This window comes from Alexandromys fortis, unplaced genomic scaffold, assembly GCF_014885135.2.
Source record: "Alexandromys fortis isolate MF-2015 unplaced genomic scaffold, M_Fortis_MF-2015_v1.1 scaffold_251, whole genome shotgun sequence".
Classification (NCBI taxonomy): Eukaryota; Metazoa; Chordata; class Mammalia; order Rodentia; family Cricetidae; genus Alexandromys; species Alexandromys fortis.
The window spans coordinates 767445-786652 of record NW_026068176.1 but is presented as its reverse complement, the minus strand read 5'-3'; the positions used below and the strand labels follow the sequence as shown (position 1 = coordinate 786652).

General features: G+C 36.4%; 1 protein-coding gene across 1 annotated transcript in view; it reads left to right on the top strand.

Annotated features, from left to right (window-relative positions):
* The first annotated feature begins 364 nt into the window (after nucleotides 1–364).
* Gpr174 (G protein-coupled receptor 174) overlaps nucleotides 365–19208 on the top strand; it is a 36490-nt gene continuing 17646 nt past the window's right edge. The window contains exons 1-3 of the mRNA XM_050128966.1: nucleotides 365–831; nucleotides 4062–4120; nucleotides 13362–13452. The gene's annotated coding sequence lies outside the window, so the exon portion shown is untranslated. The remainder of the gene's footprint in view (nucleotides 832–4061; nucleotides 4121–13361; nucleotides 13453–19208) is intronic.

Below are 19208 nucleotides of genomic sequence, written 5' to 3'. Positions count from 1 at the left end.
AGATACTGAAACACAAATATAGAGCTGTGAGAAAGGATCAAACTGAAGACTGCAATGGTCTAATATCTACAGAAGGGACCAGAGGGCACCAAGCTTCTGCAAATGACACAATAAACAGGTTCTGTGTTATCACAGACTCAAAGCTTAGTGCAACCACAAAACTGGAAGACAATGCACTATGGCCCTATAAATAGAAAGGATCGGTTTTTCTGCTAAATGTGAAGCTTTGCAAGCACTAAGTACAGCCTGTTGCATAGCCTTGAATCATTAATGAGAGAGTGAAAGAAAAGGAGAAAGAGGAGAGAGAGAGAGAGAGAGAGAGAGAGAGAGAGAGAGAGAGAGAGAAAGCTGCTCACGCACTGGAAAACGGAAATGTTCAGTGTGATGAGAACAGCTTTCATATTTCACTCTGACATCTCACTACCATATTTTCCAACATGGTAGTGGCGTGGTAATTCGAAAAATTTTATCTGCCCCTTTTCCTTTTGCCTTCATCATTTTTCTTTTGGCACTCTTCTCTCTCTCTCTCTCTCTCTCTCTCTCTCTCTCTCTCTCTCTCTCTCTCTCTCTCTCTCTCTGTCTCTCTGTCTCTCTCTCTCTGTCTCTCTCTCTCTCTCTGTCTCTGTGTGTGTATGCGCGTGTGTGTCTGTCTGTCTCTCTTTCCTCTCTCCCTCTCTCCTTCATTACTTTTTGGGGGAGTGAATGAGAATTAGATTGGTTGTTTTCAGAAAAAGGAGCTGTATCGATGCACAGATCGGTAGCATCCCCGTTGGAGTGGCTGTCACATGAATTCTTTGGAGACTTCTGAAGAAAAAGACAGAAACTGAAACGGTAGGCTTAAATTATTGATGTATAATTATCTCTCCTATGTGCCTTTCACCATTGGTATATAGAATTGGACTGTTGGCATCAGGTTCTAACTAATCTGTCAGATCTAAATAATTACAAATATAATGAACTTGAACTATCCATAAAGGTCATTTCCATGGAGTTTGTACAAGCAAAAATAACCAAACGGTTGTCTGCTTCAGGTGGGAGGAAGAATATTACTTTGAACTTGGCAAAATGTAAGTTTTAAATGGAATGTTTCTTTTTATAATAGTGCATTTAGCTGAACTGATACCAGACAAAATAGGAAGGTGAATATTTGTAATTTAGCTTGCTTTAAGAAAGATTACTGGTGATTTTTATCTATACTTTGCTATAATACTTTGGGGATGATATTTCTTAAACTGTTGAATAACTAAAATAGTTGACTCATTGCCCCTTTCAAAATGTTTTAGAAAATGAGAACTATAGTGTCTCAAGACTTTAACCAGCATAAATTCATTTTCCTCTCTGTCTGAATTACATATTCTTATTATAAAAGTGCATTGTAGTTAATAGAAACTATAGAGAGATTCTACTAGGAAAAAAGCAGCCTGGCAGATAAAGCATGCTTATAATGTGAGAGGAGGAAAATAAGACAAACAGACAGAGTTTTTCTGATTCTCTTAGATAAGCTATGGTTATCAGAACAACAATCAGTACAATAAAAAAAAACAATGGAAGGTATGCTGTGAAGTTTAATTCACATTTCTGATCACTGTAATTGACTTAATTTCTATAAAATGTAAGGGAAAATGTTTTATCTTTTGTGTTCTTTTTGCTTGTTTGGAAATATTAAGAAATATGCCTTTTACCTTCAAACAAACAGAAAGCTATTACTGGCATGTAACTGCTAGGAGCTATGTTTAGAGATTAAAAGAAAGGAAAAGGTGGGCTTCTATGTGAGGTAAGGGCAGGGATGAAGAGGGATGTGGAACATGACTGGGGATTATATTGCAAGGAAGTGTCCTCTTGCTTTGCTGTCAAGAGCCATGTCCTTGGATGTGCTTTTATCCAGGGGTAATTTTCCAAGGAAGGAAAATTAGAATTTTATTGAAGAAGAAGAAGAAATGGCTATTTCAGAGAGCTTTGGTCATTCAGCAAGGAGTATTTCTTTCCTCCGGCTGTTGTAAAATTGAGGTATGCAAGAAATACATTAATCTTATGGGATGAATTGAATTTCTTTAGCCTAAGCAGACAATATGCTAGCCACATCGCCAAATATTTTGTAAAAAGCCATCTTTCAAGAAGTCTGTTTGATTGCAGAAAATTTGTTTTGTTCTTGGGAATGTATGCCCTTGCCTTTTTTGCCTAGACGTTTGTAGTAATCTTATCGTGGTGAATACATCTAGCATAACCACTCTGGCTGGGACTGTGGAATACGGTGCTGGGTATTGTGAGGGCAGAAAGAAAACCTCTAGGAAACATAAAATCAAACATCACCTGTTCCAAAATGCTTACTGAATTCCACCAGAAGACTTTTAGGAATGAAAAGACTTCGTGCCCTTTTCTGCTAGGTAGCTGAGATGCATAGGAGAAGAAAATGTGTCTTTTCTGTTGTAGTACTGTCTCCTCTCATATCACAGATTACTAAAAGGAGAAATAGAATTGAACTCCTACCCAGTCCTGAGAAATGGAGTACAGGCAGTCACATTTCCCTTGCCTATTAAAATGAATTTCCTTTTAAGGTTGGTCTCTCAAAAATCAGCCTCCTAGAAAAGAGAATAAAAAATTCATTGGACTGTTATCCTGCCTATTTGTGGGAATGAGTGGTACTTCTTTGTGGTTTTGAGAAGTAAAATAGCTTATGTTTTACAACTGAAAAAAACTGAGGCTCAAAATATTGAAGTGACTAGGCCAAGTACTTCTTTACTTTAACAGAGAAAAGACTAAATTCTACATCTCTCAGCAGCTCATCTAGTGCTCATTTTACTTCTTCCTGCTGCCTAACAAGGCTCGTGGATTAAGATTCATGCATTATTCATTGGAAATGTTAAAAGATGTCATTTTGAAATCACTCAAGAACCTCTCAATATCATGATGCACTTTAGGCTTCCCGCAAGGGCGCCGGTGGTGTAACAGACTGATTTTCTTGGCTTTACCACTATTTCCTTGTAAAATAGGAAAGAACTATTCCTACTGTGTTTATATATAGAATACTAACAAAAAAGGAAATTGATACTAAGTGCTTTTTGAAAACAATAATGCACATGTGATCATATTTGTATGTGTTATATCTAGTGTCCAGGAAATTATGTTGTCAAATACAGAAGGGAAAAACAAGTATTCAGAAAATTTTAAGATAAAGACATTTCAGATTTGGGGAGAGAGTGGAAATTTCAGTATATCTGACTGGCTAAGGCAAGAGTGTGAGAAGCCTCGATAATTAGAGTAATTACTAGGGAGTGACTTCTAGTAAAAGAGGACATTTTAGCTAGCTGCTTGATTGTTATTAGCATTGATCATATACTCAGGAAGCATTTGGGATTTAAAAACTGAAGTAAGCTTTGTTAGTATAGTCTTGTAAGTCAAGTGAAAGGGGGCAGTGTACTTCTTGGCAGAGTTTTCATGTACACCACAGCTACATTTGCATTAGCCAAGAACTAAGATGCAAATGGAGTGTCCCAAAATAGGACTGTAAGCTATTAACCAGAATCATGTCTGTACAGACTCTAGAAACTGGGAGCTAGATGAAGAATTTCACTAACTCACATTATTCAATAAGGATGTTTAAGTTGATTTATTGTCCCAGTCAGGTGTGGGTTACATAGAAGCACTTTCTATTCTTGGAGCAGAAACATGGTCTTCTAATTCAAGGTCAGATTACATCTTGAACCCCAGTTACTTTCTCATTCTAAACAAAAAATATATGTCAACTTCTATTACCAGGTAAAAGAAAAAATTCATTCATTCCTTTTTTGTACTTTTATAAGATTTTAAAAACATTATTTTTCACACAATAAGAACATGATAAAATCATATTTTCCCCTCCCCAATTCTTGTTCCTCCCTGCCTCCCTACCCACCCAACTCATTTCCTATTTTCTGACAAGGCATTTGCTTCTTCAAAAGGCTTTTGTTCAGTGTATAATACGTATGGGAGACAATATCAGAATTCAGTAACTGATTGGTGGTTTTAATATAATCATAACTACAAACTTACCTAAAATTATTTTATGTTTTTTAATTTGACAGATCAGATCCAAATGGTTTTTAAAAGCTGATGCTGGTTCACTGTGAGATAATTCTTATAAGTAAGTGATTTATTTTTACATTAGAAAATAATTCTTTTTGAAAGGCAACAACAACAATAGTTTATTATTTAGCGCATTTTATCTTTTGTTAGGTGATACTAGGTGACTTATAAGGTAATATTCTCCTAGATGTCTAGTCTCTTTGAAAGGCTGGGTTAAGCAGTATGCTCAAAAAATGAACAGTGTGGGAAGAATAGACCTAGATGTGATTTTACAATTAAATATTGTTACTACCAAATTTGATTAAGAGAGGAAAATGTTGGTTGAGGAAAGTTTTCAAACTTCTACTTTATTTCAATCTATATCTGTCTGCATCCCTTTAATTCTTATATCAAGGGTCTTATTTATTTAATATTGTAAAATCTTTTATTTGGATTGTCTCTACATTTATCTATGATGATAGCACCTTAATTCTACATTCTCAAGTATACTTTTGGTTGGAGTTTTTTGTTTCACCCATTTTAGCTTTTTAACTCAGACATATTCCTATTCTGGAGGCACCATAGATTTCTCATTCCAAGGTACATGAAGATAAATCTAGACACACATATTTTTCAACATGCCATAGGATTCTATACAATAAAAACTTCAGTCACTTTGTCTAGTACCAGCTTCTTTGAGGAAGAGCTACTAAGAGAAGAAATGACTAGTTTTCTTTTCAGCAGTAGGTATAACCCACATCAAGGCATCTGATACAGCAATGCTTTCTTCTCTCCTCTAAACTGTCACAAAACTGAAAAGAAAAATCTACCTAGATGAAGCAGGTCAGGGTAAGTAGTATAAACACCCCTCAGCATAAACTCAAGAAGACTCTTATGAATCTGCAGAGAGAACTAAATTGTTTTTCAGAATAAAATTAGACACGATCATAGCTGATGTAGAATTCTTTCTTAATACCCATCTTAGTTCTAAATTTCAGTTGTAAAAAGTTTCACATTGAAAAATATCTCTGTGTCTGTTATAGTCTTACCTAGAGAAAAATCACTGAGGAAATTTAAAACTGCCTGACCTTGGGGAATCATTATATTGAAAAATTCTGTGACATAGTCCAATCAGTAAGAGATATTAAATTTGATTCCCTTAGGTTATAAGTTACTCTCTGACTGGGATGTGGGCCAGTCACAGATGGCTACAGTAAAACCACAGGCTACATGAATACATGAATATGTACATGCTGGCTATGCATGTTGGCTTTTCCCAAATGCTGTGGCATCACCATTTTGCAAGATGGCTTGGATGTGCTGAATGCAAATGCAACCTTTACATTTAGTGATATTTATTTGTAGACACGAATAGGAACTTGGAGCTATTTTCATACAAATTCAAGGCTAAACCATTCTAGTACATAGTACTGTATGAAGCTACCTTGAAAATTTAAAGTCTAGTATTAACAACTGTATGCATTAGCTCATTTGTCATGTTTGGCCAAAGGATAGGAGATGCTGGGTTTTTTTTTAGTATCTTTTGAGTTTTTTAAAAAATTATTAGATTTAAAAAATACCAATACAAGTTCCCACTCCCTTCTCTCCTCACATTCCCTCCAGACACCCTCCCACCCCACCCCCATCCAATCCTTAGAAAAGGTAAGGCATATGGTTTTGTGGAAGGTCCAAAGCCCTCCCTACTATCAACCACATTCAGAGGGATTAGTTTGGTCTTATGCTTGTTTTTTTCCCAGTGGGTGAACCCATCATTGTCGCGACCTCTTTGCTCATATTCTCATTCCTCTCACTCTTCAACTGGAATTTGGCAGCTCAGTCCAGTGTTCCAATGCAGGTCTTTGCTTCTGTTTTGATCAGTTGCTGGATGAAGCTTCTATGCTGATATTTAAGATATTCATCAGTCTGACTACAGGGGAAGTCAAGATCAGGTCCCATCTCCTCTATCGCTTAAGGTCTTAACTGGGGTCATCCTTGTAGATTCCTGGAAATCTCTCTAGAGCCAGGTTTCTGTTAACTCAATAATGGCTCCCTCAATCAAGATTTCTCAGAAAATGCTGCCTTTAAGAAGTGCTGATTAGTTTGTTATATTTTTTCTGTAAAACCTCAGTGCATTAGTTAAGAAATTTATTTTATTTTCATATACATAAGTTGGTTCCCAACATAAAATTTTAATTCCACACAGACTTTTCTTTGGTGTAGAATTAAAACTGCATCTAAAAAGTGTTCAGAAAGTAAATTGGGTGTGACTTTATCTCAATTCTAACTGCACTAATTTTGTGGTATTTATAAACAATCCTCAGTCTTTGCTCATTGTCTCTTCCTTTAGCTCTAGGTGCTCAGTCTGCTTCCATTAACAAAGGGAGAACATTGGGAACACTGCCAAAGTCACTTAGGGTTTTAGAAGCATCTGTAAGTTCCCAGCTCCTGATGATTCTGGATCCTGGTTTACACTATTTCCAGGCTTTGATCATTTTCATACAAAATGTAACTCTATGATAACATATTCTCCTAATAACAATTTTAAGTTAAATAATTAAATTTAAGCATCTACCCAGAATCTGGATTTGACAGGCCATTTGGAGTCTATCTACTATTGGTCCTAAATTTTATCTTGAATTCTCAATCATCAAAACCTGGTATGACCCTTCCTTATTGTGCAGTACAATGTACTAAAGCACTGAGAAAGCGTCACTACATTCTTACACCCAATTATTTTCCTTCGCTTTAGAAATGAAGAAATCCATGCTAATGAAGTAAAACAACTTGCTCAAATTATAGCAATTATTCTGGTTCTGTTGCCTTTTCTGAAAAAAAAAATAACCTTCTTAAAGTCTGATTAACATTTGAAAATTGTGCGCATTTTGATTTCAAGCCAAGATCCTTAACAGGTTATAGCTCTTTCCATTACTCTGTTGCCTTCACATATGAAAATAGCCCAGATTTACTATCTTGCTTGGCCTTTTCACTCGAGGATCAAGAATATTTATAACAGAGAGGGTCCAAATGTATAAACAATTTCCAAGGAATTGATTCAGGCTAAGTGAACTTTGGAAGGCTTGATATTATATATATATATATGGAACCAAGGAAAAAAATGGGGATTATCAGAAGCATTATTTAATTTTTTTTCAATCAAACTTGATGGTTTATTTCTATTTCCTGGGTTAAATGAGTAACAAAAGGAGTCATATAGGATAAACTCTTATCCCAATGAAGCATATTTGAATGGTGAAAATAAATATATAGTCATACAAGTGTGATTTATGACACCCTTTGCCATAAACAGAGACAATACACTGCTTTTTAAATTTTTTTTTTTATTTTTTATTGAAAAAAAATTTCCTCCTCCTCCCAGCCTGCCATTTCCCTCCCCCTCCTCCCAGTCCTCTCCCTCTCCAGTCCGAAGAGCAGTCATGGTTCCCTGCCCTGTGGAAAGTCCAAGGTCCTCCCCCCTCCATCCAGGTCTAGGAAGGTGAGCATCCACACTGGCTAAGCTTCCACAAAGCCAGTTCATGCAGTAGGATCAAAACCCAGGCCAAGGACAATGGTACTTGGTTTTGATCCTACTTCATGCTTTTTAAAATTTTAAGATTGTTTTTTACTTTTTGAAATTACTGTCTTTAATTAAGCTGGTATGATGTGAAAAGTAGACGATATCAGGGACCTTAGAAAGTTTCGTAATGCTTAGCTTGGCTGTACCTAATCTATGACATGCTAGGTTTTAAGAGCAAACGTCCTATGTTATAAGATTCTGTGAGATATTAGACAAAATATGTGGTTCTATATGTAAGTTAATACTACCACAAGGGAAAGGCCTAAAAAAAAAAACCCGTCTAGCCCTAAATGGAGCATAGGGACCAATTTTAATTTTGTATGTCCTTGTTTTATGACCTCCCATTAAACTCTATCCATTATGATGCTTAAGAGTTGGAGGGAAAGCAGGATCCTCCAAGAAGAAAACCATTGTGGAAAAAAAAAAAAACATGAAAGAAGACAATAGAGCAAATTTTTGTGCCTGTCAGTAAAAATTGTTGCATTTGCAATAAGGATGTGAGTTGCCTGTTTCAGGCTCACGGTATGGTCTATGAATATATTAGACAAAGAAATAACTGGACTCTAACTGCTATACTTTAGGAGCTCTTTGTTGTAGCCATTTTGTCAGTTCTGAGCTCAGAGGTTAACACAATACTACACAATACAAGAACAAGGTTTTAGATAGTCTCCTCTCAGTGTAAATTAGTCTGAGTCATTTTCTCTTGCTCACATTATACATAATTACATGTTGACATTTTTTATCTAAGAAGAAATGGAGGAAGAACCTTGGGAAATCAATTTCTGGACACTGTTATATATCATAACTAACCATTGCTGGAGTTTTAAGACATGCTCCTTTGTGGTTAACTAGGGGGATAAAAGTGAACAAAAAACTATGCTTCCTCATTTTTCAGTCTGCAAAAACCAGTATGAGTGAGAGCACATCTCTTTTGCAAATGGGGATCACTGTACTGAAATGAACAGACACTTTGCAAAACTGGTCAGAGCTCCTCTGAAAAGTTTCCAAAATACCATGTTATTGCATTGCAATCACACTGGGAAAATTGAGCCACACCTGCCTTTTCCTTGACAGATTCTCTTCAGCACACAGAAGCAGTATTCTTGGTTAAGCTTTCAGCTTGAAAATTTTATGCACAGCAAAATGGTTACAAAATCTGCAGCTGAATAAATGGAAAATAGTAACATGAGGATTATGGATCAGTGAAATCATTGCCTTTGGACATGCCTTGTGATTGCTTTACTACCTCAGAATTTATTGTGGGTGTGTATCTTAAATCTGTGACAATCTTCTATGTGTTTTCACTTTTGATCTACTCAATTTAGAAATTGATTTTGCATGTTTCTTGTGACTGCCAGGTTATTGCTGTGAGGCAATATGCTTTGCTGGACAGGCTCTAAGTTTTGCATGAGATCTAATGTGCTGACTTAGTTTGTAAACAACGTATTTTTCATTTTACTACTGTATCCCTTCTTTCTTGGTCAGTCATTTAGCAGATTGTAGTGTTAGAAAAGCAGTCAAGGAGTCCCATTTCCAGTTCCGAATGCCAACGAAAGTGGATAAACTAATATAAAGAATGTGCATATATTTGTGCTCCTCTATGAAGGTGGGGAGGACAGGGAGCTGATGAGAAGAATATGTAGCTGTTTGGTATGCACATCAGAAAAAAATAGCAGTGTCCAGAATATTGAAGAAAGTGGAGGGACACTGAGTTTTAGGAGCATGTATGTGGTTGTCTAATTTAGAGTACTAATATATCTTAATAATGCAAATGCTACCTTCAAATGATATGACTATATGAAAGAGAATATCTACACACAGATTAATGTAGAAATAATAGTGGAAAATATGATATGAAAAAAGAAAATGGGTTTTTGCATTAAAACAAGTTCCAGACCTGGTTCTGTCATTAACATTAAGTATAGTAAAGGGTGAGTCCTTTATGATAACTGCTTCAGTTATTTTTTAAGTTAATCAATAGATTTTTACACTCTAGCAGCAAAGTTTTGGTAAAGGATTAATGAAGTCTAACATTAAAATTATTAGTCTGTTTTGATATTAAATTGAAAATCACAATAATTTTCTGAGTTATTGTCACCATCAGACATATCAATGTAAACATCATGATATCCCAAATGCTGTCTATATATAAACTGCTTTCGTTTGTAGCATTTTCCTTGGATACAAAACATTAGAACTGTCTATAATCTATCTTCCCATGGAAATATACCTAAATCTATAACTATTTTCTTCAGTTTTTAAAGTAAGTGTGTTGAGAAAAATACCTGCACACTCTCTGTGAAGATCATGGAGATTGCCTTCAGGTCTATCACTAATCATTAGTTTATATTCACTTTTAAAATTGCAGATTCGATTTTAAAAGTAAAATCACTGGCTGTAAGGAGATAAAAAGGCAATTAGAAACTAATGAAAGCTTTGTTTCTTGCTTCTATGTGAAAAGGGCGAACCAATAATGCCTAGTGGAATAGATCTGAGTTTTTCTTGCCTATACCCTGTGACAGATAACTTTGAATTCTGAAGCTTCTGGGGATGATTTTTTATTACTCATCCTCTCTGAGGGTTCTTTTAGTCCATAATTTTTACCTTCTTCTAAATACAAAGTATTTTTGGCTTCTCACTGTATAATCCAGGCTTGCCTCAAACTTCTGATCCTCCTGCCTTTATCTCTAGAGTTTTGAATTCCATTTCTGTGTCACCACACCAAACCCAACGAAATAATCAAAACAAACCTATAATCACTTTTATTGTCACTACTATTCTTCCTTAGTTTTTCTTTTTTTATTTTATTATTTTTTTATTTATTAAAGATTTCTGCCTCCTCCCTTCCACCGCCTCCTATATCCCTCCCCCTCCCCCAGTCAAGTCCCCCTCCCTCATCAGCCCGAAGAGCAGTCCAGGTTCCCTGCCTTGTGGGAAGTCCAAGGACCGCCCCGCTCCATCCAGGTCTAGTAAGGTGAGCATCCAAACTGCCTAGGCTCCTACAAAGCCAGTACGTGCAGTAGGATCAAACCCAGTGTCATTGATCTTGACTTCTCAGCAGTCCTCATTGTCCACTATGTTCAGCGAGTCCGGTTTTATCCCATGCTTTTTCAGACCCAGGCCAGCTGGCCTTGGTGATTTCCTGATAGATCATCCCCAATGTCTCAGTATGTGGGTGCACCCCTCGCGGTCCTGAGTTCCTTGCTCGTGCTCTCTCTCCTTCTGCTCCTGATTTGCACCTTGGGATTTCAGTCTGGTGTTCCAATTTGGGTCTCTGTCTCTATCTGCTTTCATCGCCCAATCAAAGTTAATCTCCAGGAGGATGACTATATGTCTTTCTTTGGGTTCACCATCTTATTTGGCTTCTCTAGGATCACGAATTATAGGCTCAATGTCCTTAATTTATGGCTAGAAACCAATTCTGAGTGAGTACATCCTATGTTCCTCTTTTTGGGTCTGGCTTACCTCACTCAGGATAGTGTTTTCTATTTCTGTCCATTTGCATGCAAAATTCAAGAAATCATTGTTTTTTACTGCTGAGTAGTACTCTAATGTGTATATATTCCATACTTTCTTCATCCATTCTTCCGTTGAAGGGCATCTAGGTTGTTTCCAGGTTCTGGCTATTACAAATAATGCTGCTATGAACATAGTTGAACAAATGCTTTTGTCATATGATAGGGCATCTCTTGGGTATATTCCCAAGAGTGGTATTGCTGGGTCCTGGGGTAGGTTGATCCCGAATTTCCTGAGAAACCGCCACACTGCTTTCCAAAGTGGTTGCACAAGTTTGCATTCCCACCAGCAATGGATGAGTGTACCCCTTTCTCCACAACCTCTCCAGCAAAGGCTATCATTGGTGTTTTTGATTTTAGCCATTCTGGCAGGTTTAAGATGGTATCTTGAAGTTGTCTTGATTTGCATTTCCCTGATCGCTAAGGAAGTTGAGCATGACCTTAAGTGTCTTTTGGCCATTTGAACTTCTTCTGTTGAGAATTCTCTGTTTAGCTCAGTGCCCCATGTTATAATTGGGTTGATTAGCCTTTTACGGTCTAGTTTCTTGAGTTCTTTATATATTTTGGAGATCAGACCTTTGTCCGTTGCAGGGTTGGTGAAGATCTTCTCCCAGTCAGTGGGTTGCCTTTTTGTCTTAGTGACAGTGTCTTTTGCTTTACAGAAGCGTCTTAGTTTCAGTAGGTCCCAGTTATTCAATTTTGCCCTTAATGCCTGTGCTGCTGGGATTAGTTTTTCTGAAGCATTTCTTGAGACTCTCGTGTGTTTCTAGAATCCTAGTTTATAAGTGGCATAGGAAAAAGAAAGGATTGACAGTGTTCATTGTGCACCTGTTGATATTAAGCCCCACCTCACTGAATTTTACTTGAGAGATTCATGTAATCTTAGTGACACATCCTAAAAGTAGCCATCATTTATTCTATTAACTCTCTAAGATGAAGAAAGTGAGACTATGAGGCCAGGTGACATGGGGAGAATAAAACAGGAAGGGCGATTGTTTTGAAATTCTCCTAGAGAAAGTTTTAACTAGTGTATTCAATAGAAAGAACTTGCAGCATATATAAGATGTTAAAAGGACAAACTGAGGCTCATTGCTTAGGTAGAGACTATCTTATTATTTGCTTTACTGCTATCTTTTATGCCCTCTCCTCCCAATTTTAAGAGCTTTCCCCAGCACCTTTGGTGCAAATTACGGCTGTCTTGTAGTCCTAATTCTAGCCCAGGCAATGCTGTCTCCCTATGTGTTCTTTTATTTCACTTATTTTACCAAATAAGATACACCTCTTTATAATGTATCCACTTGACTTTCTAAGTATGATTTTATACATGGCCTATACTGTAGCTGAAAGTATGATGCCTAGCCAGTCAGTTGGGATGCACGTCTTTAATTCCAGCACCTGAAAGGCAAAGGCAGGCCAATCTATGGGAGTTCTCGGCTAGTATGGTCTACAGGACAGACAGGGAATTTACACAGAGAAATCCTGTCTCGAAAAATAACAACAAAATATAATGTCTAATAAATTCTTTATTAAAAGAGTCTTCAAAACACAGACTACTAGATTCTTAGAAACAGTGCCTATAAGGACTGGATGTATAATAGGATATTTCAGATAAATTGGCATGACAGCGCAGGGGTTCACCAGATAAAATGGAATGCAGGATGATGGGGTGTAGTCATTGGTGTCCATACTCGCCCTACATAGAAGCAACCTGCAAACATGAGCAGGGCAAATGCAAGACAGCTTTGTGAAGAAATCTGATTTGCAGAAGCAGCTATTCTCACAAGCAGTGGCCAGCTGAGTCTCCTCCATGTGTGTCACTAGGAAGTGAGACAGCTTCAGTGAGGAGAACCTCTCAGAAGACTGCTGACAGAGGAAAAGAATGTTGCTTCCCTCCAATCATGCTGTGAGTTTGACTAGAGACTGTGGGATTTTTCTGGGATAACTCATCAAAACTGAGAGCACCTTGTGACCAGGGAGTGACGTGTGAAGCCTGCTAGTGGCATTCCTATCTTCTCTCACTCTTTTCAAAGGCTGCAAGGTCAAACGGAATGTCAGATGGTAAAAGGACTGTTAGACACTCTACCTTGCAACCACTAAGGGCTAGATGTAACTATCTATTCATTTCCTTTTGTCTCTGGTAATCCATTTTGGTATCTCATTATGCATAAAATTCCCTAGTCCTCCAAGCTACCCTCGATCACTATTTGATGTATGTTTTGTTTTGTTTTCAGGCATGAATGAATTAATCAACCCTATTATCACAGCATCTGCAAGAGACCTGATTGGAGTGATTAAGAGCATCTATCAGCACTGGATTAAACAGTAGGTACTTAAACATTATCTTTACATTTGTTCCAGCATCTCTTCCCCCCAAAGATTGTTCTCTCACCCAGAAGTAACCAGACAGATACTGAGAACCTCCATTAACTGCCTGCTGCTTGCTGTTCTATATAATAAATTATCATGTAGTGATAAGGTTTTAACAGTGAAACAATGTAGCCTGGCATCACATGAAAGAATTTGTTTACTAGATGATTTGGTAAAATGTAGTTTTTTTAACTTTGCACTTTGGGGTAATTATTAGAGCCTAGGCAAAACTAAAATTCGTAATTATTCTAATTTTTAATCGCTACTTAGATAGTGTAGCCATTGTCAAAATTTTTGATATTTTAAAGCATTTTGCATTACAGTACTGCTTACATTTGTTGTTGATTTTTTTCTAACCTCTTAAATCAGAGAGGAGTATTTAAGTCATTTCATTATTATTCTGTTCCTATTTGTGCGAATTGTTTATTTCATAGTCTTAAAAAAGCAATGAGAAAATCAGGGGATGTAGCCTTTACTTATATTTGAAATTAAATGTATATAATTATATACACATTTTCAACATTACATACACAAAAACATACCACACCCAGGCCTCTCTGCACAGACAAAATAAATAGGATAATAGTTGTATGTTGAGAAAGAATATGACATTTCCTAAGGTGGAAACATATAGTGATCAAAAACAAATTACATAAATAGACAAGTGTTTACTCATTGGTTGACAAGTCTCTGGTCGGACATATAATAGAAAGGTATAGATTTCAGAATGAGAAGTGTGGGTACTTTTTTCTCCTCTTATTCTAGAGGGTTGCTCTCAGAATTTTGCAACCATGTAGATAAATAACTGTTGTTTAGGAGATATGTAGAGTCTTTATGTTTTAAACTTAAACATTTTTTAAGTTAAAAAATGAACAAAGTGGAAGGTAGATTTTGGGAAATGGGAAAACTCCAGCAAGAGATGTGGCATGAGAAACGGCAATAGGGGTTTGGAATGGCCAAATTTGGTATACATATGTACAAAGTAACCACAGAATAATAAATTAATACATCATGAGCAAAATAATCATAGATAAATTAAAAATGGTTGTACTCTTCTACTGATATACCATAATAGAACAAATTATGTCCTCAACCAGGAAGGTGTTTAATAATCAGTACTACTTCTATAGTACACATGTCCTCTGCATGTGAATATGTTTATATTTAATGTAATGTATTTCAATATGTATTCATTTTTGAGCTTCTGGAAGCAATATTCAAGTTATTGGATCCACTCTTTCTAGTTGCACATTCTCCTAAATGAGGAAAGATTTTTCTTGGGACTTTTGCTAATATATAGAATATTAGCAAGAAACAGGAGATATAAAGTCAGGCATCTGTATACAGCATATTATAGAATACTGATACGTGACACATGATAGAATAGCCTACATAGCAAATGACACATATCTATTATCAAAAATGGCTATCTGTTAGCTCAAATAAAGTACTATATATGTATTGAAAGTATTAATGGACAAAAGTTCTGGGTAATCTTGGTATTTTTGTGCAAGTATGAAATTCATTTAAACAAGGAGAAATTCAAATAGTTATTTGATAATTTCATGCAGTGTGTTTTGATCATATTCATACACCCTTAACTCTTCCTTAATTTATTCCTCTCATTTACCCTCCCAGATTTGTGTCCTTCACAAAAAACTTCAAGATAATTTTTTGTTGCTGAAATATGCTTGATTATATGTTATCTCACTGAAGAGTGATTGACTTACTAGGATACAGTCTTAGAGAAAACTACTATCTCTCCGTTTTCCAGCAGCTGACAGTTACCTATAGTTCTATAATTTCTGCTGGAATTGTATGCCCAATTCTCTTATCCATGCTAGAATTGGATTTCCTTAGACTCATATAGGTGTTGTGGGTGCTGTTGAAACCACTGTTTGTATGTGCAGCTGTCCTGCTGTGTCGAGAAAATATGTATCCTTGTTGTAATCAGCCACTCTTACACTCTTTCCTCCTTTTCTATAATTAGTGCTGAGCTTGTGGAGGTGGTATATGTTTCCTTTAGAGCTGAGCATTCTGCACTTTGATATTCTATGCATGTTGGCAAGTTATGGTTCTCCGTATTAGTCACCATCTACTATGAATAATCATAAACTCCTCTGGTGACTGTTGGGAGATATATTAATCTGTAGGTATAAAGATAAGTCATTAGAAGTCAGTTTAACATTGTGCCCATTTATCAGTTTAAAAGTAGTAGGCTTTTCCATGTGGCCTACGACCTGTCTAGCTATAAGTTCTTAGACCGATAATAGTTCCAGGTATGGGTTTTGTCTCATGAAGCAGGCCATAAGTCCAATCAGAAAGTTGGTGGTTGCTCCGGTGATGGTTATAGCCATATTAACATCAATGGACATGTCTTCCCCAACCAGTCATTAATGTAGGTCACAGTGTTCACAGTTGGGTAAGACTATTACATTGCTTTCTGGTAGCTTGCATGGCACCATCTCACACTCTGAAAGCTAGACAGTAGAGGTGAAGTTTCCAGGTCAGTACCAACTTGATATCTTCATGTCCTATGATTCAACCACGTGATATCTTCAGCAATATCATCTTACTGTTAAGTTCTGGAGAAAACCAAGAACAACAGCAAAAGTTTGTAATGTTTGGTGGCCTATTGGACCTCAGTGGCCAATAACTCTTCTCTAGTAAGGATACCGAGAGACAGGGAAGAGACCTCATATAGGATGACACCCCTACTAGCAGGTAACAAAAATCCCAATGACTGGTATGAGCTACTTTTTTATAGTTGTTGGCCATTGCATATATCTACAGCATCAGGTTTCCATATATTTATTTTTGAAATCTCTTTGATGTTATTATCTCTTCCCACACTCCCTCTTCTGTCCTAATCTCTATTCCCAAACCCCAGGTTAACACTTCCTCTTCCATTATTACCTTTTAACACTTTATAGAAGTGCCTTCTGTCTCCACTCCTTTAAAAGTCCTTCTCCATAGTTCCTTAGTAATGTCCTGACATCTATGGGTATTCCTAGTAAAACATATATATCTGAAAAAAAAAAGCATGTGATTTTGTATTTCTGGATCAGGGTTATCTCACTTAGAATGATTGCTTCCAGTTACACCCATTTACTTGAAATTTCACAATTTCCTTTTTCTTAATAGCTGAATAATAGTCAAATGTTTAAATACACCACAGTTTTATTACACATTTATTGGTTGCTAGACCTCCAGACTCTTTCCGTTTAATGGCTCTTATGAATAAAGCAGCAATAAACATGGACAAGGAGGCATCTCAACAGTAGGACATGGAGTCCTTTGAATATATGCCTAAGAGTAGTATAGCTGCATTATGTATAAATCTATTTTTAACTTTTTGAGGCATCTCCACACTGAGTTGTACAGTGTTAGAACAGTTTGTGGCCATTTTTCATTCCAATGAAATATGTTTCTAAAATTAAGCAAATATTAAAAATAATAGCCTTTGCTGAAAATACCTCTTATTTTTGTATAATAATCTCTCCTTTCTTTAGCTTTCCATAGTTTGTATTTAAGAGAAAAAACTATAAATTGGAAATGAGTGCCTATATTTTATATAAACTCACCCTAATCAAAATTATGTTGACAAGATTACTATGGTATCTGGGAGTCCTGACTGGCATTCTGAATGGACAATGCTGTATAGTTAAATATTTAGCCTATGACGTAATTAAAAGAGTATGTCAACATTTGAGTTGAATTCAGAGACAAAAATGTGCATCCTAGCATGCTTTGTGCTAGGATAATCTTGCATGGTAGATGCTGAGGAGAGCAATAAGGGATCAGGTTGAAAAAAAGAGAACTAGGCTTTCAATTTTGAATTTTCAGGCCTTTGCAGTGTAGACATGTGAAAGATTTGCAAGTTGCAAAGAGATAGTTTAGCTTGAATCTGGTAAAAACAACTATAGGCATGACAGTCTAAAACAAGAAGGTCATGTTACTTAACAAAACAAAAGGGAAGTAGGGCTCTCATGCATGTCAAAATGTTGTAAACAGAGATAAAATATGAATTTGTTCACTTCTGAAATCCTAATGGGTATTGTTGGGTATGTTATGTTTCAAAAACACAAAAACTTGTATTTGCCCGTGAGGCTTCCTTAGTGTCTTGTTCAGCTAACGAGCTAATTTGAGCTTGAAATAGAAGTTCATATTCTTTTTATAAAAACATATAGAGAAGATTAGGAAAGGACATTTTCTAGATTTCCTATAGATTTTTAATTCCAAATAGGACTTCATTAAGATAAGTTGTAATGCATTTAGTTTTAAAGTCAAACAAGAGTAGCTCATCATGTTGCCATGATAATCCTCTCATTAATTCCCAGTGCCAAGTTATATTGTCCACTGAAATGATGAGTGACCTAAACTGTACAATTGCCATAATCATTGCCACTCACTGACAGATTATTTAGTCACAGAAAATTATTTAATACAAATGGAAAATTCCAGTCAAATATTGCCTTTGCATTAAATTCAAAGCCTGGCCTGATCGCAAAGCAGTCATTGTGATGATATCTGAGATCCTTTAAGAAATGTTATCCCTTCCCTAGGGGAGAGAAAAGTTCCCAAAACTTGAATCCAGTCACTAAAACATCAACGATGGGAAGAAAAGTCATTTGAAAAGGAATCACCTGACACAGTTTATCATTAATGAATCATTTTTTGGATGCATTCTCATACAAACTTATCCAAGTCTCAGTGAAGATCTACAGTTTTGTTTGATGGCAGATATTTTATATATGGGTGTACTTATTACAGACCTGGAGTGGGACAGCATCCAAGTGAGTATGTCATTGCCTGCATACTTGAAAAGCGGTTACAAGGCATTTGTACCAAAAGTCTTTGTTTTAAGGTTAACCTTTGATGTTCTTCATCTTCCTTCTGTATCTTCGGAGATGGATTTAGGACAATGAGTCAAACTTTTGTGTTTGTTTAATTTTACTGGATTACAAATGAAAACTGGTTGGTGGGAGGTACAGTAGCAATGCTGTACTGCTCTGTGTTTCTACCTAAGGCAAACAGAGTGGACTCCACACAGAACTATTGCTGGTGGAAAGTCAATCAAGGAATCCACTCATCTTTATTGTTTTTTGAGACAGTATCTAAGACTGTTATTATACTCACAATACTCCTGTGTCTACCTCCAAGTGCTGGAACCATAGGCATGTAAGCCACACACAGCCTCCCATCTTTAACTTTAAAGTCACTCTAGTAGCTCTAGTAGCAAGAAACAAAAAGATGACTATGAGAACCAAGACAAAAAAAAAAAAAAAACCTTCGTTTGATTTTACTAATCAAGAGGTTAATTAATGCTGACAGAAGAGTGTAGAATCACAATACTGTTTTCTGGCATGTTGCCATTACCCAATGAAACTAGGGGGTTTTGCCTTAGTTATTTTTTCTATTTTGCTAAAAAACAACTTGACCAATGCAACTTATAAAATAAATCATTTAATTGGGCTTATAATTCCAGAGAGTACATGATGGCAGAGTGAAGACATGCCAGCAGAAACAGCTGACAACTCATATCTTAAAACAGCAAGCAGGAGACAGAGTACTGGGAATGGCTGAAGGCTTTTGAAGTCTCAAAGCTTGCCCCAGTGACACATTCCCCAAACAAGGTCACATCTCCTAACCCTCCCCCAAACAATTTCACTAACTGGGGACCAAGTGTCCAAACATATGAGCCTTTAGGA